Here is a 22,806-nt window from a genome sequence, read left to right on the forward strand (position 1 = left end):
TATAAGATGTGCATCATGAATCATCATAATTTAATGTATTTTATCCACTCAACCACCCTCTACTCCGTACTGCTTAAAAGTTTGCATGCATTGATAGGTATAAGGCATGGTTTTTTAATGTATTTTTCTTTATTGAAAGTGATAAAAAACTCACTCTAACAAAAAGATAGGGCTGAAGTGAGACTAAACCTCATGCTTCAGCTCTATCATACGTCCAGAAACATTAATATTATTTTTCTTTATCTTTATGATGCAAAAAACCTAAAATTTTTCATTTTTAAAATTTTTTTCTATTTATTTATAGAAAAGTATAAATAATTATTGAGTTTCAAGTTTAGACTAATTAGTCTTATGTAAAATGATTTTCTTAGCGTGTTTCATTTCATGGAAACGACAAATGCACACTAAAAACCCAAAAACTGCATATTTTTCCTTAAACCACCTAGTCTCAGGTTTTGCATGTTTTGCATACAATTATTATACACCATATTTTTTTATGATTCCTTGAACATGGCTGATCAATCAAAGGATTGGCAATCAAATACAATAATTACTAACCATTTCAGGATAACAATTGATCATAAAATGATAAGATCTACATTTTTATCATAAAATCGCTCATTATATGATGCGTGTTGTTCGACATTGGAGGTCCATTGACACTCTTTCATGGCGATTGACAATCTATCCAACTCCGATTCACATATTTTTCCACTTCGGCTTCATCTTTTGACAAAAAACATCCATTTAAGTCCAGCCCTCTCTCTTTTACATTGATCCATGAGAACAAACTACAAAAGGAGAGAGGAGAGAGATGAGAGAAAGATTGAATTGGATCATCTCTGAAGCCATAGGGAGTGAGAAATTGATGGAGCTTGCTGCCAAGAGCATTCTTCAGATGATTGCAGGTCCAAAAATGATAAAATTTTGAGAATTTGGGGGCACTGGAAAAAACAATGCTCCCCCCCTTCCCCACGTTTTGCAAAATGTGACTTTTCAAACCTGTGCTAGTAAACAAGCTTAAGCTTTGGTTTTTTTAAAAAACAGTTCAATTTGGAGGTTTCACACTAGTGAGCAAGTAGTTTTTTCACTTTCAGAGGGGAAAACACCCTTTGGATTTGAGATCTGTCTTGACGGCCGACTTTGTGACGTCAAAATCTATAACCCTAGCCACCATCACACACTTTTCAGCTTCCAAATCATATAAATGCTTCATAATGCGAAAACTTGCGGGGATTAAATGGGGGTCAAATGGATTTCGATCGACGAACTGAGACTTGCGTTGGGTTCCTAGCATGAAACTCCATCTAGAAAACTCCAACTCATCGATCCACAACCGTTTCATTTTGCATGAAAAATTTGTCTGTTATGGCCTCCCAGACTCTATTCTGCTTCAAAAATTATCTCTAAAATCCGCTCTCATTGGGGACCATGGGATAGAGCAACTTAGCCTGTCAAATCCCACGAAATGATTTGCACAAACAACAAACATAAAAAACATCAGACTGCCACAAAAAATATACTCAACATAGCACAAGAACAACTCTCACTTTACCCCCTGACAAAACCAAGGAATGAAAAATCCTCAAGGGGTAGGCCTAGCAGAATCTGAGAGACATCCAGAGGAAGTCAGTAACTAACTACTTCAACATGGACTGGCTAAAAGAACCATCAAAGAGGTCATCCTAGTGGTGGCCTGAACTACCTACCCAACTTAGGATAACTAGACCAGGAACTCGTGCTAGGTGAGGAATCTCATACCCTATTCATCATATATTCCCTTCCAACACATTTTCTTTCCAAGGTTTCTATACTTGGGCGTGTAAAAGGAAGGGATCTAAGCGTAGAGTGACCCAAGGAAGGAGAACATGGGATCGGCCTCAAGTCCTTGTACCCAAGAACCTACCAAGCTCTCGCGAGATGACACTTAATCATTTTCTCTTTTGCTCACTTTTATTTTCACTCCAACCCTCCTTATTTCTTTTTCTAGCTAGTTGGTACCCTCACGGAGACAAGGCATCGGCCCTAGGTGTGACTCGTCACCCCCAGGCACCTACCAGGCCTCCATAAGGCAATAATCAACTGCTTTTCGGATTTTTTCCTTTCTTTTCTTTTTGTTTCTTTTTTGAGGGGTTAGAAACCCTTTTTACACACCGTTGTATTGTTTTATCTTTCAATTATATTCAGATGTTTCTCTTCTTTATACTTTAGCAGGCTTCTCTAATTGCCTCACACTAACAGTGACTCCTAGAACATCTACTAGCAAAACATGGTCACTAGGATGGCCTTCTAAAATAGGTCTTTCATGCCTCACAATGTCTTGACAAGAGATAGATAACTACTCAAATCTCCCCTAGATACACCTAACAAAACCCTAGGACTTCTTGCCTTGATTACCACTACCTTGAAAAGAAAATAAACCCCCACATACACATATAACATTGTCACCTTAATAAAGGAAGAACTTTGAAAGGCGGCGAGCTAACCACCTAGAATGGCGATAAGAAGCTCCCACGCAACAAAGGCTTCCTCTAGGCACACTTTGTCAAACCTGTTTGATGCAATCACTTAAATAGAAAACCACTAAACACCTGCACCAAGCAGATGCATGGCCCTCTTAGCCTAAAGGAATATAATAGCTTACAACCAACAAACTATTCCTCTTGGCCTTGAGAAATAAAACATTTCACTACCATTCAACAGGGTACTACTAAAACAAACCCTTGGTCTTGATATAGCTCTGCTAAAGCACAAAACTGACCAAGGATGAGGGCTCCTCAGGCTATATACTACTAAGTGCATCAGGTTATTAGCTAGTCCCCCTGCATAAATAGCAAGGGGTGCTCGACGAATATGATAATACAACATCCTATGTGTCTATGACAAAGTAGGAAGGTGCTCAATTGCTACCAGCCTCATAACCCAAATTAACCATTGGCGGCCAAATAGGACGTGTCAGTAGAAGACCCCAAAGTAGTCGAGGGCTAATATTAGATGGTAATTTTAAAGACTCCCGGGGACCGCAATTGAAAAAGACATTTTCAATGAAAGCATAATTAGCTAGGGAATCTGCAAAGTGATTCCACTGTTTGTCTCAAAAATATGCAACATATCTAAGGCTGTATGATGATACATCCATGGGATGAGATCAGAATACTATAGGTCCCACTCAGTTGATTGATTACTAATTGCGAGTCACCTTTAACCAATAATTGGTGGATACCGCTACATTGGGATACATTCAGCCCCATGATTAAGGCCTTGTTTTTTTCCATATTATTAGGAAAAGAGGATTCTAAATAGACTCCCATCTTTATAACAACCAAACATTGGGGATCTTTAATGACCACACCAATGCTTTCATGTTTAGCGGGCCCTCTAGAAGCTCTATCAAAATACAAAGTATAACCTAGTCTTTAGTGATAGGCCACACCAAACTAATCAGCTCTTTCTTACTTACGATAATCAAAATCAAGCTAAGAGAGAGGATATATAAAAATTACAATCCATCCTTCATCAGTAAACTCAATAGGAATACTAGTCAACATTTGTTGACAATGGTGGCAATAGACCTTAATCTCCAACGTGAAAGATTTGTCTTGCCACTCAATAACCTAATAACCTTTACTCCACTAGATCACTCGACCTTGGTGGTAACGTTGCTCTAAATATGGGGGTTCAAAATAGGGAATGATTCATCCCATTTGATTGTCTTGGTACCTCTACTGCAAGTTAAAGCTAAAAAATGAAGGGCATGCACCATAAGCACTAAGCCCAATGTCAGTCCCTTACACCACATAGTAAGGCTTCAGCTTATTAAATTTAAATTTATTCTTAAACTCTACGCCTGAAAATTTGCTAAAAGGGCTATAAAGCCATTTTTTCCTAAACATATAATTTTGTATGGACCATCCCATTTGGGTTCCAACTTACCAGGAAATAGCTCATGACGAGCATAGTACAACACCAATTGACATTTCACAAATTTATATTTCTTAGCCCGAAGGTCATAAAGAGCTTTCATTCTCCTCCTTTCTACTTCTTGATGTAGTAAAGCCTGCAATCGAATCTCATCAAGAGATGTGCAAGATAAGTATATCTTTCTTGTAACGCTTCTGTCTCTCCCAACGAATGATAAAGAGTGAATCGCACCATGAGCAGCTCTATTTCCAATGGCCAAATGCACTCTTCCGCATACACTAGCTTGAACGAGGTGTGGCATGTAGCTCTCTTGAATGTCGTGTTGTAAGTCCACACTACCACATATAATTTCTTATCCCAATCGCACTTATTTTGCAATACTATCTTAGATAATATTCCCACCAACTATTTATTTGTACTCTCAACTTGGCTCCATTGGCTTGAGGATTATATGGGGTAGTTTTGTTGTGCTTAATCTTCAAAGCTTCCATCAAGGCTATGATAACCTTATTCAAGAAGTGCGCCCCTTAATCAAACACTATCTCCTTTAGTAGACCAAAATGGCAAACAATTTGCTCCATAATGAAACTAGCCATCTCCTTAGCATCACCCTTCACCGTTGCTTGTGCTTTAGACCACTTTGTAAAGTAGTCCATTGCTACAATAATGTGCCACTTTCGCGTTATTGATGAAGGGTATATTGGTCCTACAAAATTGATACCTCATTTCTCAAAGGGTAATGTAACTAAAATAGGGTTTAGAGGCCACTTACAATTCTCTCTTGCATTATGTCTTTGACAAACATCACAACGCTTAACATAACTAAAAGCATCTTGGAAAATGATGGTGGTCACCAATACCCAGCACGGAGAGTTTTTTGGGCGACAAGCCATCACGCAAAATGTCCCCCACATGCTGAATCATGACACTCCTCTAAAATGAATGGTACCTCATTAGATACTACACACAGCAATAAATACCATCTACTCCTCTCTGATACAAAACACCCGCTATAATAAAAAAGCATAGTTCTTGTTTCTTGATCTTCCTCTTCTTCGACTTCAATAAAGAAGCACCAAATCCTCCTGTAGATAAATAATTCTTTATAGATGTATACCGAGAAGGGATGGAATCTATATCAATCTTGAAAAGTCCTTCAATGTCACTTCCTTCAGCCAGAATTTCCTTTGGCTCCCTGAAATCCACAAGACATTCCACAATACCCTGCAGCTTTGACGGCTTACTCGTGATCTCATAATTGAACTCCTGCAAAGTGATTAACCACTTTTCCAAATGGTCAAGTAGCTACAACTTGTTCAACAACAATCTTTGTCCTTCCGCCTTCGTAATGAATATCACATTTTCATAGAGAATATAATACCTAAATTTCTTTGTGGCGAAAACCATTCCAAGACACAGTTTCTTCATGTACATATAGTTAACTTCAGATATCCCCAATTTCTCTACTAGCAAAGGAGATTGGATGATACCATTTCTCTTCCCAAATCTGGGCTAAACAGCAGCCAACTGATACTATGCATTGTGGGCTGCCGAAAATATATAGAAAATTTCACCTCTTCTAGTGCTTTTAAGATTGGCACTTTCACTAGTTCTCATTTCACATCCTTAAAAGATACTTGACAAGCTTCACTCCACTAACAAAAAATTAAAAGATAGGAGCTTCGTCAATGGCAATGCTCTTTCTACCAATGCATTGATAAATCTTTGATAATATCCCACAGATGATGACAGGAAGTTATGCTCCTCTCTTGGAGTACGTGGTAGGCTCATAGCGACTATAACATTTATCTTTTCAGGATCAGTTGTCACAATACTAGTCGAACTAACCACATGGCCCAGTAACAACTGATATGGCACCCCAAAGATGCATTTCCTAGGATTAAGAGCAATGTAGAACTGTCTACAACACTCAAAACATTTCCTTACAATATTCAATTGCCTTTCCCTTGTGGTGGTTGCTCCTAGATCATCGAAAAATACTTTTAACTTCTCTAGGGAGATATCACCAAAAGTCTTATCAACTGTTCGTTGCCAAGAACCAGGCACATTGCATAACCCAAAGGCCATCACATGATACACAAAGGTACCAAAGACAGTGATAAATTCCATTTTCAGCTTGTCTTCCTCCAAAATAGCCATTTGATTGTATCTAGCAAATTTATCCATGAATGGATAAATTTTCCTACCCCATAATTGATCTAAAATATGACTTATAAATGGCAACGGATAGTAATCCTTAACTGCCTGCTTGTTAAGCTCTCTAAAATCTAGGCAAAGCTGAATCTATTTATTATTCTTCTTCGTGATAACAACTGGTGAACACCACTTTGAGTGTTGAACCAGAAATATTAGGCTAGCTTTGCATAGCTTTGTCAGTTTTTTGAATAGCCTGTCCCTTAATTCAAAATGCATACATCTTACTTTTTGTTGCACAGGATGGCTTCCTTCCTTTAAAGAAATCGTATAAATAGCTAGGTTGGGAGGAATGCCTCTCAGCTCATCTCATAACTCCAAGCAAAGATATCGCAGAATTTGTGAATCAAGGACACATAGTCCTTCCTTTCCTCATACCAAGCTCTAGCTCAATTACATTTTTTTCTTTGATCCTCTCTTGAGCATCTATTGGCTCATTCAAAGTTATTAGATAGATATCCTTTGTAGTGGACCCCTCGTTGGATTCGTCACTTGACGATGACTCATTAGCAGATGGAGTATCTAATGTATCTAACTCTAATGAGGACAAAAGAACTCTCTCACTTTGAGGAGATTCAAGATAGGCATCTATTACTACACGTTGAGCACCTCTGCCAAAGATCAACCGACCAGTGGGTATATCAACCTTACAATCTACTTGTAAGATCCATGGTCTGCCTAGCATTACTTGAAACCTAATGACCCTAAATTCCAGAACACATTCCACATTGGCAACGATCACATGGACTTGAGTAATGCAACCTTCAAGTTGTATTAAATTTTCATCAACCATTTGGAGGATCGTGGAGGCATCTTTCTTGATTTCTAATCCTATCCTCTCCATTGATTCCGAACTCATAATGTTGATAGAGTATCTTGTGTCCACAATAGCATGGTCCACTAATATTCCATCAACATATGCTGCTACCCTTGGGCAATGCTTTTCAACATGTTCAAACCAATCACCTCCTACTACTCATGCTATTTCCAAGGGCTCAACAATATAACCAGTGCAAAGAATCTTCTTAAATTCTTCACGCCCTCCTAGAGATAACTTAATCAACTATAGGAGGTTCACATTTGGGCTTAACTTTACAAAGAGAATTTGCTAAATCGAATTCATGATAGCTAGCAAGTGCTCGCTTTTGTCGCCAGAAAATTCTCTCCTTTGGTCTTTGAACCGGCTTTGCTACCTCTTTCTTGGCTTTTGCCTTCCTCTTTGGCAACTCCTTATCCTTCTTGGGGTCGGCTTTACCATCCGGCTTTGAGAGGTCCATCTTCCATATCGGGATTAAGGACTTGCTTAGGGTTTACCTCGATAGGTTTTATCTTGTCTTTATCGACTTCTTTACCCTTTTGACCTCTTTTTATAACCCGTAGGTTAGAAGCTTCAATGCCATTGACACAAACAATCTCTATAAGACTAACTCCACTACCACTAGGTAGCTCCTCTACCATAACTTTCCCTCTTTGTAGTTTTTTTTTTGGTCCCTCATCTTGCTGAAGATTGTTTCCTTGCACTTGATGATTCATTGGACCAAGCTATTTACTTGCTACTGGAGAGAGCTACTCTTACTCCAACAGGTACTAGCTAAATGGTTGGACTGCCCACATATGTCGAATTTAACATTTGGACAATTCCTAAGGAAATGTTGGCCACCACATCACTTACAACTAGTCCTTGAGGGTCCACCCTCTTTATGGCATCGACTCCCTATCAAATTTTATTGTTTCTTAAGAAAGTTCACATCAACAGCTATTTGCCTATATCGTTCACTAATCATATCATTATAGTGCTTCATCATATCCTTAACTTCACCAAGGACATTTGAGGTACTTGACTCGTAGCCACGATCATCTAACTGTCGTTCCATTAGCCTAACCTCTTGATTAGGAATTGGCTATTGATTTCCTAGAACAATATTAGGGTTTATTATTTGGCTTCCAACATTTGGTGGAGCCATCTGACTAGCCATAAGCATGGTCACACTGGGAGGAGCTGGCAACATGGGCACATTTTGAATCATGCTTCCTCTCCCATTGGGAAGACTCATGGGTATCCCTTGACTACCATCCATCAATTTTAAAGTATTTCCAAACCCTAAGCTCAGCAAGATTCTAGTTTTTCCTAGAGGTATAGGCCGCTTGTAATCGGGATTCTACCTCCTTTGATCTTGTAATAGACATATCAATGTTGGCAAGGCAGAAACACTACTCAAACACACTTGAATCTAAAGGTGTAACCCATTCAAAAAGTATTGCAATTGAGGAGCAATTGGAATAGGAATATAGGTCTGCAACGTATGGAATGTTTCCTTCAGTTTCTTGGCATGCATACCCATGAACATTTTCATGACATTCTTGACGTGTTACATTGAGGACACATAGCCAATACTACTAACCTCCCCTTTCAGGAGCAAACTCTCTTCGAAAGGCTGCAAAGAATAAGTCAATTGTAGTTATGGTTCTAGCTTCTAGGCTATGATACCATACTATAGCTCATCCTTTCAAAGTCATATTAAAGAACATCATCAAGTGTCCTCCTTGATAGTTAAACATTAATTTTTTAAATTCATTGATATGAAGTTCCACCATCTTCCTCTGCTAACCCATTAGAAAGGGTAGAGAAAACCCTAAGGCTGGCAAGTCCAACGTCCCTACTAGATTTGCAATGGGTTGTGCCATAGTAACAACTGAATGCACTAAAGGAGTTTGAACGATCGGAACTATTACTCCACTTGAAGTGGACAGACTGAGTGGAAGGGGAAAAGTACTAGGACTTCATCCTCTTAATGGACTATGCGTTGAGCTAGGGTTACTAAGGCCCCACTCTTGTAGGGATATTAGACCACTCCTTTCCGGAGAATATCTTCTAATAATTTCGGCCCGTGGTCTAGCCCTTTTTTAGCTCTTTCTTACTTCTAAAGTTCGGCTTGATGGTCTTTTGAATCTATCTCACTGCCTTTTGGCATACACTAATAAACTAGTCCCTATTTCGACCGAGATTCACAAACTGCCACTAATTAGTGGCTCTTGAAAAACGTACTACTCACCTAAAGCCACCCACATGACCTTACATCCAGGGGTGTTTATAAACTTTGTGTTTGTATGATTTTGTAGTTCAACGAATATCTCTTTCCCAACTGCTCAAAAGAAGTCCCTAAAGATATTGGTGTTATACACCACATAGCACACACATAGGGAGCACCCCTCGGTTGATCATCGTGGCTCCACTACATCTCTCCTACACCTTGGGGATTCGCCCCAAGATGTGACATGAATATAAAACACGTTCAAAAAAAAGCTCCACTCTTTCCATTAAACGATCCAGGAGATGATAGATAAACCTCACCAAATAACCCTTAAGGAATTGCCTATCTAGCCCTACGGCTCGGAATACCTCACACTCTCAACGTCGGTCGTCACTCATACAACAAGTGTTATGCATCCAAGATATAATACCATGCGGTGTATCAATACAAGTGTGAATATGACCATCATGCTCAAACAAATATTCATTAGAAATTAGCAATGTGACAGTGCGAAGACAATTCTTTTCATGATTTTCTTCTACTATGCAAGTGCTTCGTTACTAAAGGCTAGCACACCGAGCTTCCTGGTACTACTAGTTCTTTTAAATTTGAAACAACCATGAACTCTATATGATATGCATCATGAATCATTATAATTTAACGTACTTTATCCACTCAACCATCCCCTACTCCCTATCGTTTAAAATTTTGCATGAATTGATAAGTGTAAGGCACGGTTTTTTAATGTATTTTTCTTTATTGAAAGCAATAAAAACTCACTCTAATAAAAATATAGGGCTCAATTGAGGATAAACCTCATGCTTCAGCTCTATCATATGTCCACAAACATTAATCATATTTTTACTTATTTTATGACGTGGAAAACTTGATTTTTCTCATTTTTTACATTTTTTTTCTATACATAGAATTAATCATTTCCAAGTTTAGACTAATTATTCTTATGACAAATGATTTTTTAAGCGTGTCATTCCATGGGAATGGCAAATGCACACCAAAAACCCCAAAACTGCATACTTTTCCTTAAACCGCCTAGTCTCGAGTTTTACGTGTTTTGCATAAAATTATCATACACCTTATTTTTTTATGATTCCTTCAATATGATTGATGAAATAGAGGATTGGAAGTAAAATACAATCATTACTAAAACCATTTTAAACAACAATTGATCATAAAACGATAAGCTCTACCTTTTTCTCACAAAATTGCTCATTATATGATGCGTGTTGTTCAATGTTGGAGGCCCACTAATGCTCTTCCACAATTGTTGACGATCCATCCAATTCTATTTCACATCTCTCTTCACTCCGACTTCATCATTTGACCAAAAATGTCCATCTCAACCCATCCCCCTCTCTTTTATATTGATCCATGAGAACAAACCACAAGAGGAGAGAGAAATACTGAAAGCAGATCTTCTTGTAGAATGCGCCAAATTCGATTATTGCTGAAGTGATGGGAGTGAGAAATTGAAAGAACGTGTTGCCAAGAGCATTTTTCAAATGATTGCAGATCTAAAAATGATAGAAATTTGAGAATTTGGGGGACCTCGAAAAAAACACCCCCTCCCCCCTGTTTTGCAAAATGTTACTTTTCAAATCTACACTACTAAACAAGCTTAAGCTTTGTTTAGAAAAAAAAAAACCAATTTAATTTGGAGGTTTCACACTAATGGAGCAAGTAGTTTTGTCACTTTCTGAGGGGCAAACATGCTTGGATTTGAGATCCGTCCGATGGTTGACTTCATGACATCGAAGTATATAAGTCTGGCCACCATCACACACTTTCTAGCTTCCTGAACAAATAACTGCTTCATAACATGAAACCTTCTTGTGGGGATTAAATGGGAGGTCAAATGGACTCCCATTAACAAACCAAGACTTGCGTTGGGTTCCTGGCAACGAACTCTATCTAGAAAAACTCCAGCTCATCAATCCACAACCATTTCATTTTGCATGAAAATTTGGTCTTTTACTGCCTCTCGAGCTCTTTTTTGCTTTAAAAATCACCTCTAAAATCTGCTCTCATGAGTCCATTGGACTAATGTGGCAAATTGTGGCAATGCAAGAATGTTAGAAGGAATGTGAGATGGATTTGGATGCCCAAAATATCTAAAATTGTGGTTGGTGTGTTAGATGAAATGCCAAGTATTCTAGGTGGACATACCATGGTCAATTTCCAACTGGATGAGACTAGAGGTCATAATCATACATCTAATAGTATGCACCACTCTAGGATGCATGTATGTGATGGAAATACATTCGAAAATCTACCTAGTTTTGGTTGTAGCATTGACATATGGAATAATCCAAGATATGAAAGGCTTGAATGAGCATAAATGTGTGATTGTCTCTATAGGAGTGGTATTTGTAAAGCTCAGATGACCAATCTATTTGAATGACAATCAAGGTGGGACACATGAGCCCAATGAAATCATTCATTTGCTTGCTAATGGAAATAGATTTTGTCTACTCATAAAACTTGCAAAGTGACATTTAGCCTGGGAAGCAATCTCTCTAAAGCAATGGGATTTAGGATCATGAATTTAGGGGCCTACGAATGTCTATGGGTATGGACTGGTTAATCTCCAATGATGCACATATTCAATGCAGAAAAGGCTAGGTGACTTTTCAAAAACTAAAGAGGGAAAAAGTGATGACCCAAGGTGAGGCAGGAAAACCCAAGGTTCAACTAGCCAAAGCATCTCACATAATAAAAGGATTAAGAAAAGGATTACCTATGTATCTCATAAAATAAAATAAGGTTGAGTAGAATAATCAAGACGAGGGAGAGCCATATTGGCTCAAGGAATATGATGTCATCTTCCTAGAAGAGCTAACCAAATTACCACCTCGAAGAGAAGTCGATCATGAGATCACAGTTGAACTAGGAGCCCGGTCCAATCGCGCTAAGAGTCAATATAAAATATCTATCCCTAAAGCAATTGAGTTGAAAGAGAAACTCAAGTAGTTACTAGATCAAAGATACATCAGACCCAGTAATTTGCAATGGGAACCCCCAGTATCGTTTCAAAGGAAAAAAGATGGAACTCTCCACCTTTACATTGATTATCGAGGTCTAAACCAGGTAACAATCAAGAATAAGTATCAGATCCCAAGAATAGACAAGCTACTTGATATGCTGCAAGGAGCAAAAATCTTTTCCAAGATTGATCTCCAATCTGGTTATTACCAAATAAGGATCAAGGAAGAAGATATCCCCAAAACTTCCTTCAATACTAGATATGGTCATTTTGAATTTCTTGTAATGTCTTTCAATCTAACTAATGTCCATGCTACATTTAACAGATTAATGCATGAAATTTTTTGACCTTATCTTGATGAGTTTGTTCTAGTCTTCTTTGATGACATCCTAACATACTCCAAGAAAGACGAAGACCATGAATTGCAATTGCGCATTGTGCTGGACACAATGAGGATGCACAAGCTCTATGCAAAGAAAAAGAAGTGTGCATTTTTCAAAAGAAAGATGGAATATCTTGGATTCATATAATCTACTCAAGGAATCTTTGTAGAACCAGCCAAAGTCAAAGATGTTCAAGAGTGGCAACCACCAATGACAATTAAGAAAGTGAGAAGTTTTTTAGGGCTGACTAGATGGTATAGAATTTTCGTAAAAAATTATGCCCTAATAGCTATACCTCTCACTAATTTTCTGAAAAAGCAAATTGCTATTGAGTGGATGCCCATTGAGCAAGCCAATTTTGAGCAGCTCAAGAAAAGATTGGTACCAGCACCTATTTTAAAGCTACGTGGCCTAAGTCAAGATTTTGAGGTCGTAATAGACACAAGTTCCCTTGCACTAGGTTGTGTGCTTACGCAACAAGGTCATCCAATAGCCTATTCCTCAAGGAAACTAAAAATCCATGAGAGGAATTACATCACGTATGATCTTGTTGTTAGCTGTGATCCATGCTCTCAATTTGTGGTGACACTATCTACTTGGAAGCAAGTGTACTTTGGTCACTAACCACAAAAGTCTCAAATGGATCTTTACTCAACCAGACCTCAACATGAGGCAGTGTTGGTGGATTCAAGTCTTGCAAGAATTTGATTTTGAAATCAAGTTTGGACTTGGAAAAGAGAATGTGATTGTTGATACATTAAGTCGTAAAACTTTTCTAAATACACTTATCATGGAAGAGTCATCTAAAGGAGAGACTTTAGCTACCATAATATTGATGCCTAGCAATCCAATCATTGAGCTAGTCAAAGAAGGAGTAGACAAGGATCCTAAGTATCAGCTAATGCTTAGAGAAATCCTAGTTAAGGACGTTGATCCTAAGCTCACAGTCAAATACCAAAATTTCACTATGGATGATGGACTTGTCTATTTCAAGACAAGGCTCTACATTCCCCTTGGTCAAGTGCTGAAAAAGAAGATATTATAGGAAGCCCATGACTCCCCATTCTTAGGACACACTGGCTATGCAAAAACTCTTAATGCAGTCAGGGAAAGTTTATTGGGAAAGACTGAAGCATGATGTACTCAGATATGTTACTAAATGCCTAAGTTTCCAGCGAGTGAAAGCTGAGCGCGTCAAAATGCCAAGAAAGATCCAGCCACTTGACATTCCATACATGAAATGGGAGTTCATCAATATGGATTTTGTAGTTGGCTTACCTTCTATTCAAGGAGGGTATAATTCAATCATGGTGATTATGGATATGCTAATAAAGGTCACTCATCTTATCCCAATCAAGACCAACTACAAAGCTTCAGATATTGCACCACTATTTGTGAAAGAAATCTTTAGGCTTCATGGATTTCCTAAACGGATGGTTAGTGATTGTGACTCTTTATTTATGTCACATTTCTGGAGAAGCCTATTTGAAGCAATTGGAACCTAGATTTTCTTTAGTACATCTTACCATCCCCAAATTGATGGTCAAACAGATCATGTTAATCAGGTCATTGAAGATATACTAAGAGCTTGTTGTTCCGGAGAACTGAAAAGGTGGATATATTAGTCGCCCTTAGTAGAATTTTCCTACAATTTCCTACAATGTCAAAATTGTGGGAGAGAAGGAAGGAGTCTCACTTGTAGCTTTCTTGCTTGCATAATGGGGGAATACACACAAAGGTGGAGGCTGAAAACAGTTTTCCTCTTCTTAGTTGTGTAAGCCAAAAAAACTCAAGTACATAGAAAATAGAAGAACCCTATACATGGGTCTCAAACCAAACTCAACTAACTAAGGTGGCATACTAACTGAGCCACGAACTAGAGTAGATAAGGATAGCTATCATCTAGCTATTATTCATGGGCGGTGTACCAACCGCATCTGCAACTGACAAGTGGGTGACATAAATGCACAACGGTCACCCTGGCATATCACGAGTGGAGCTTGATATCTCAACACTCCCCCTCGAGCTCAATCCCAATTCCTGCACACCAAGCAGGTCTCTGAACTTGCGCAGCCTCTCTGCGCCCAATGCCTTTGTAAATCGCTACCTGATTCTCTGTGCTGACATAAACTAGATCAATAAGACCTAGTAAAACTCTCTCTCGCACATAGTGATAATGCACCTCAATGTGCTTTGTTCTAGCATGATAGACTGGGTTATTTGCCAGGTATATACTACTCATGTTGTCACAATAAATGACAACTGGCCCATCTGTAGACTAATGCATATCATAAAGTAGCTTATGCAACCAAGCTACCTCACATGCAGCCATTGTTGCACCCCTGTACTCAGCCTCTGTGCTCGACAAGGCAACTATAGGTTGTTTCTTGCTGCTCCAAGTGACTGCAGCACTCCCAAAAGAGAACACATATCCACTGGTAGATCGTCTATCAGAAATACTACCAGCCTAATCAGCATCAGTGTATCCATGCAACTGTATTTGAACCCCAGTCTCATAGAGTAGTCCATACTGCAATGTGGACTTCACATACCTGAGTATGCATCTAGCCGCATCCAAATGCAGTTTCCTTGGAGCCTGCATAAACTGACTTACCAATCCAACAGCATAGCTCAAATCTGGCCTGGTAATAGTCATATAAATCAAACTTCCTACTATGCGTCTGTACATAGTAGGGTCTTCGAGAAGCTCACCTGCATCTGCGCTCAGCTTCACATTCTGCTCCAAAGGAATTGAAATAGGCTTACAGCCTGTCATCCCATATTTGGACAACATGTCCAATCCATACTACCTCTGCAAGAGCCGTATCCCGCTTGGTGATCTAATCACCTCAATGCCCAAGAAATAAGGCAGCTCTCCCAAATCCTTCATCTCAAACTTCTGCTTCAATAGCATTTTCACATGAAGGATATCTTCATCACTGTCACCTGTCATAATCAAATCATCAACATAAATGACAAGTAGCATAATACCTTTCTCTGTTTTTCTCACATAAAGTGAAAAATCTGCCTTGGAAATCTGAAAGCCAATAGTGACAAGATACTATCCTATCTTGTCAGACCATGCTCTAGGTGCTTGCTTCAAGCCATACAAGGCTTTCTTCAACCTGCAAACAAACTCAGGATGAACAGCGCACATAACCTGGTGGCTGCTCCATATAGACCTCTTCTTGCAAATCACCATGCAAGAAGGCATTCTTTACATCCATCTGATGTAAAGACCATCCCTTTGATGCAGTCATAGCAATGACTGCTCTTATGGTTGCCATCCTTACAACCGGACTGAATGTTTCTTCATAATCAATGCCATATGTTTGTGCATACCCCTTGACTACTAATCTTGCCTTGTATCTGTTCACAAAACCATCTGCATTGTGCTTCACCTTATAAACCCACTTACAACCAATTGCATTCTTATATTTAGGCAAAGGTACCAATCCCCATGTAGCATTTGCTTCCAAAGCATCCATTTCTTCATCCATGGCTTTCTCCCATTTTTCTTTTCCCATGGCTTGCTCAAAAGAAGTGGGTTCTGGTTCTTGTATCACTTTGACCATATAGGCATAGTGAATGGCTGTAAATCCGTCATATTTCAGCCTATCCACAGAATACCTAGCTCTGGTAGACCTGTGCAAAGTAGGCTCACTTCCAGATGTTCTCAAAACATCCTTGGTCTTCCTTACTCCAGGTGTAAAAATAGAAGGAATACCCAACTCATCATCAATGCTCTGTTCAGAGCCATTGGATTCACCATCCACATAAGAGTGACCTGCATTCACATCAAACATGGGCTGATCCACCTTCTCTTTTCCTTTTCGTGATACCTGCATACCACTATCTGCATTGCTTTGAGAAGATTCTCCTGATCTCAATCTGCCTGTCCATAGCGAAGAATGTGAACCACTGCTAGAGGACGCTCCAAGTCCATTAATATCTTGTACTGCTGTTGTGAATTCTGTGCAGCATTATTATTTTGTGCATCTACATTATCAATCACATTTACTGGTTTATACCAGCTACTCATCTCATTAAAAACAACATCTCTGCTCACTATAAACTTACGAGTAGAAGGATTATAGTATCTATACTCTTTTTGCTACAGAGAATAACCAATAAAGATGCACTTTTCAGCTTTTGGATCCAACTTGGATCTTAACTCATCTGGCACATGAACATAGGCAATGCAACCAAAAATTTTCAAATGAGAAATATATGGTTTCCTACCAGTATACCTCTCCTCTGGAGTCATGCCATGTATTGCTGCAGTGGGAGTCCTATTCATTATGTAGACTGCTGTAGCAAATGCCTCAGCCCAGTAAAAGTCTGGCAGGTCTTTTTCATTGAGTATGGCACGAGATACCTCTCCAATATGCCTGTTTTTTCTTTCTGCAATTCCATTTTGCTGTGGGGTATGACTGCATGAATATTGCTGCTTTATGCCATGCTCCTGCAAGAACCTTGCAAACTCATTTGAGAGGTACTCTCCCCCTCCATCTGACCTTAGGCATTTTATTTGCAGGCATGTTTCTTTTTCAACCATAGCTTTAAGAGTTTTGAAATGCCCAAAAACTTCACTTTTCTTTTTCATAAAATACACCCAAACTTTTTTGCTATAGTCATCAATAAAAGTGACAAAATAATGACAGCCTCCAAGAGTTTAGTAGTCCACACATCAAAGTGGATTAATTCCAATGGCTTCTTACTCTCTTGAACATGTCTAGGAAATGGTTTCCTTGCCTCTTTTCCAAACTGACAGGCTTCACATACCTTATGCATTTCTGCAACCTTGAATTTTGGCAATCCTACAACAATATTTTGGGCCTGCATTGATTTAAGTCACTGTACATTAACATGACCAATGTGTTTATGCCAGATATCAATATCTGCAACTACACTGGTCCCATGTGCAAAAATTGTTGCACTCAATTCAAGCATGTTTGCATCCAATGTAAACATTCTACCCTTCTTCTTTCCTTTTGCTATCAAGCGACCTTTATTTTTCATATCCTCAACAAAGCATCCATGGGAATTAAATCTAACCTGCAAGCCCTGCTCAACCATTTGACCAACAGAAACCAGGTTCTTGGTGATATTCGGGACATGAAATACATCTGACAGGTATTTCTTTTTCCCATCGTGCATATACAAAGGAATATTTCCAATCTGCACAATAGGATGTGTAGTATCATCACCAGTCTCCACAAATCCTGGTTTTTCCATTTTCCTTGCATCCTGCATCCATTCTGCATGACCTGTCATGTGGTTTGATGCACCTGTGTCAACATACCACACATCGTTACTTTCTTCTGCACTTGTCACAGAATTGGTCATGTGTTGCACCATAAACAAATGCTCATTTTTGTCATCACCCTGTCTACTAGAAGATGCATAATTCCCTTGTTGCAATTTTCCATTCATGATGTCATTCTGCTTTTTATAGTAGTCTTTAGCCATATGACCCATTTTACCACAGTAGTAGCATTCAACATTGATGTTTGCATTTTGGCCTCTTTGCCATCCACCACGACCTCTTTGGCTCCCCCTGCCTCTAGAGGTACCACGTCCTCCTCCATAGGACTGGTTTTCTTGAGTTTGCTGCATATTCTGATTTCTACCACGGCCTCCAGATCGGCCTCCTCTACCTCTGCCTCTACCTCTTCCAGCATTTGAGTAGAAGATAGCTTCTTTTGAAGTTCCTCCTGAAGAAGATGCACCACCATTTCTCTGCTCTTCAGAAATTAGAAGAGCAATCAACTCCTCAAAATCAGGAAATCTTTCACGGACAGAAATAGATGTTCGGAACTGTGCATAATCCTTTGCTACACCATTCAAGGTCACAGAAACTAAGTCATCATCTTCCACTGGCAACCCAATGGAAGCAAGTGCATCTGCAATCTTCTTCACCTTCATGTGGTAGTCATTGATGCTCATACTTTCTCTTTGCACATTGTGCAACTCTTGCTTGAGCTGCATGTTCCTGGCTTGCGTATTTGTGCTATACATTTTTGACAAAGTATCCCATGCCTCCTTTGGTGTACTTGCATCTTGAATATGCACAATCATAGAGTCTGAAATGCTGATAGACAGCCAGTACATAACTTTCTCGGCTCTCTCATGCCATGCTTTAAATGCATGCATTTGCTGTTGATTGGGAACATCAGGAAGAACTGGTTCTTCTTCATTTCCTGCAAAAAATTCCCAATATCCTTTTCCCATAAGGAAATTCGTCATTCTAAACTTCCATGCTTGGAAGTTATTCTTGTCAAGCTTTTCAATGACAATCTGTGAAAGAGAATCAGATGCCATTACAGAACACTGCAAAAAATTCTATCACTGCAAAGAACACAGCTTCAGCCTCACAAGGGCAAATATACAAAACTGACGAAAGTGGTATTTGACCACACAGTCACTTCCTAGTGACGATTTTACATCAACAGGAAACAAGGATGATTCTGTAACTCCCAATGTCTCTACGCACAGGCATACGATGCAATTTCTACAGTAACTTTTCACCGACCTGTAGAACAGTGGTCGCACAGCATAAAACTAGGCCTTTTCCTGAGTGTGTGCAGAAAACTTTCGCCTCCAAAACAGGCCCCGAAATGGCCTCAAATAAAAAAACCAGAGCAACCAAGGGCTAAAGCCCTTTCCCACAACATATACTACCCTCTTGCTACACCGCGAAGGGTGTCTCAATCTGAGACAATGCACTCTTGCACTTTCCGGCTATGCTACCTGCTGCAGAGACTTTCTCCCCAAAACAGAAAAATGAAAGCAACACTGGTCCTCTTACTAGTACACCGCGAACTTGGTTTGCTTTCTTGAGCTCCTTACCACGAACAAGGCTCTAATACCATGTCAAGATTGTGGGAGAGAAGGAAGAGTCTCACTTGTAGCTTTCTTGCTTGCACAATGGGGGAATACACACAAAGATGGAGGCTGAAAATAGTTTTTCTCTTCTTAGTTGTGTAAGCAAAAAAAACTCAAGTACATAGAAAATAGAAGAACCCTATATATGGGTCTCAAACCAAACTCAACTAACTAAGGTGGCATACTAACTGAGCCACGAACTAGAGTAGATAAGGATAGCTGTCATCTAGCTATTATTCATGGGCGGTGTACCAACCGCATCTGCAACAACTGACAAGTTGGTGACATAAATGCACAACGGTCACCCTGGCATATCACGAGTGGAGCTCGATATCTCAACATACAATGCATCATATCACCCGAGTATTCAAATGACTCCATTTCAAGCATTGTATGGGCAAGATTGTTTGATTCCCTTGAATTTCTCTAATCCGACCCTAAAGGTTGAGGCTAAGAAAATGCTAGAAGACATGGATGATCAAGTCAAAACTATCAAATAAGACATCTAAGCTACCAAAGACTGCCAGAAAGCTTATTCTAATCTAGGATGGCAAGAGTGTATCCTCCAAGAGGGAGACATGGTTTTCATGCATGTACGCCCAAAGAAGAGTTCTCTGTCATTAGAAAAGTTCAAAAAGTTGAGTCCAAGGTATTGTGGACCACCATACAAGGTTCTCAAATGCCTAGGAGCTCATGCCTACAGACTACAAGTTTTTGATCATGTGAAAGTCAACAATATATTTCACGTTAGTCTTCTGAAAGCTTATGTGGAAAATCAAGATCATATTCTTTATCCCACTAAATTGATTGCTTATTATGCATTCTCTATTTAGAAAATTTATGTCAATAAAATAATGACTCGCTTTTCTTTAAGTATTGATGATGATCTAGCATGACCATGAGACCATTTAGAAATGAGTATTCCTAGTGAATCACTTAATGGGGTGATCATAACACTATGACGGGGATATCTGGTATATACAGTACAAGTTATGAAGAGGGACGAAAGTGTCTACCAAGTGTAAGAGTGTACACAAGAACCAAGGAGTCACAGATAAATGATGATGGATTGAGTTCTAAGAAGAGGAAGTGCATTAGCATTGTGTATATGTATTTATGTGTGCATCCAAGGACGTTTGGGAACATTTACTTGAGTGTAATGAGCATTGTATTTATTTGGGGTCATCCTCTCCCTTACAAGTCAAGGTGTAAGGTCTTTTCTCTCTTAATGAATTAAGAAGAGAAGTAATTCTTTCACTAAGAAAAATGAGAGAGGTAATTCTCTCACTAAGAAAGACGAGAGACGTGATCCTCTGGAAGTGAGGAGAGAAGTGATTTTCTCTTTTTAAGGTCTAAGATGACACAAGCTTTTGTAGGAAGTCAATCTTAAGGTTGAGGCCCAAGGAAATCTAATGAACTCTTCTTATCTACTGCTTAAGGTGGTTGCATGGACCATAAGTTGAGAGTAGAGTTTAAAAAGCTATTTCTCTTAAAATAGAAATGGTGAATATATTTTTAAAATTTCTTGCAATAGAAAGCCAATCTCTAAAAATGGCACATGAGGATTATAAAAAATGGTGAGATCTACAACTTTTTTGTTGGACGTTTTTCCATCCAAGCAACGTATAGAGAGATATTTTAAAATTTGTGCTGCAGAGAAAATTAAGGTTAGGACTGAGTTCTAACCAATTTATTTATTTTGTAGAGCTGAAGACTGCTAGGTATTCACTTTTTTCAGTTTAAGTTTATTATTTTTCTAACAATTATGAATGCTTCAGTTCATGTGTAGAGCAGGCAGCCATGGTGTTAGGAAGCACTGGGCGATAGCGTGTATTCAAGTTATTTAGAAGAAATTATTATTTTTTATGGGTGCCCATCTTAGGCGCGACACCAATATTTATTTTGACCTGCTTATTTATTAAAGCGCTTGACATTTATTTATTATTTTGTATGCGCATGGACACACGATTTAAATATTTGTTATTGGACATTGTATTTGGGCACAGACCGACTCTTTGGGTGCCCAATCGCTTTATTCTTTATTTGGACAAAAGCAAACAAAAAAGTTAAAGTGTGCTAATTGTAAATTTGGGCTATTTTTTTAGCTTGGAGATGAATAATATATTAAATAGATGCTTTGTGGAGCACTCACACAAGGCATGGGAGGAGATGGTACCCAATTAGTCTTTTTGCTCATGTCATGCAAGTCTTCTCTCTTGGTTTTTGTGTAAAAATAGAGTTTTTTTGTTCTTGGGGACCTTCCGGCGCTCGCTACGTACACATAGAGCATCCGATCTGCGCACCAGTGGTATCAGAGCAGCAAAGCTGAGATCGAGGGCTTCCAATCGCTTACCATCTCGCGTGAAGGCGAGTGAAGAACCCCCTGCTACACACTTGGATCGCAAAGGACCAGTCTCTATACGCGGAGGACCACCCGGGAAGCTCCTTCATCAAGACATTTTTCTCAGACAAGTAGATAAGCCATTTTCTTTTTGTTTGGAAATTATAAAGCTTGGTAAGCTTTATAAAAAGCTTAAGCTAGAAAGATTTCAAATTGGTGGTGGCGGCAGCAAGTATTGATCACCGCCGTCGCCGTTCAAAAGCTGTGGTTCTCAAAAAACCACGATTGATTAAGTTAAATTCCTATTATCTAAAGCCTTAAGATTTTTAGCTTTACTAAGGCTCAAAGACTCAATTCCAATCTTTACTATACAGGTTGTTCACACTGAAATATTTTCAAACTAGTTTCGTAGTTTTTGCAAGCCTATGTTCACACCCATGCTGTGACAGAGATAATATCCAGCAAGCAGATTGCTATAAATAGTCTACACAGATGAAGTATCCTCTTGAAAGAAGACCGTGACATCAACTTCAGCATCCGCAAATAAGAAATATTACAAAAAGCCATTTTAAAAAAAGAGACAAATAAGCCTTGTAAATCCGAGTTTGAGCTACGCTCATCCTACTAACAAGATTTCGAGTGTGTGAGATTGTTTGAAATTTTATAGGATGTCTGATCAAACCATGGAAGATTTTATGGTCGAAGATGATTTATCGGAACCAACGATGGAGCAAAAACTGGACCTAATTATGATGCATCTTCAAGAGGAATGAAGGGCACGTCAAAATTTGCAAGCTCAATTGGCCAGTCTGCAACGATCTATCGCCGACCAAGATGGACCACAATCTAAAGATATTATATGACGTACGATCGATGCGACACTTGAAGCACAATCTATTCGGAAAGAAACAAAGATAAGTAAAAGAAATTTCAAATTTCGTACTTTCAATGGGTCATGCAATGGAAAGATTGTACTTGCTTTTATCAGTCAATTTGATGATTATTTCCATGAAGAACAGTATGCTG

Source organism: Lygodium microphyllum, chromosome 2 (assembly GCF_053477565.2).
Source record: "Lygodium microphyllum isolate KBCC chromosome 2, Lygodium_microphyllum_v1.1.10, whole genome shotgun sequence".
Taxonomy (NCBI): Eukaryota; Viridiplantae; Streptophyta; class Polypodiopsida; order Schizaeales; family Lygodiaceae; genus Lygodium; species Lygodium microphyllum.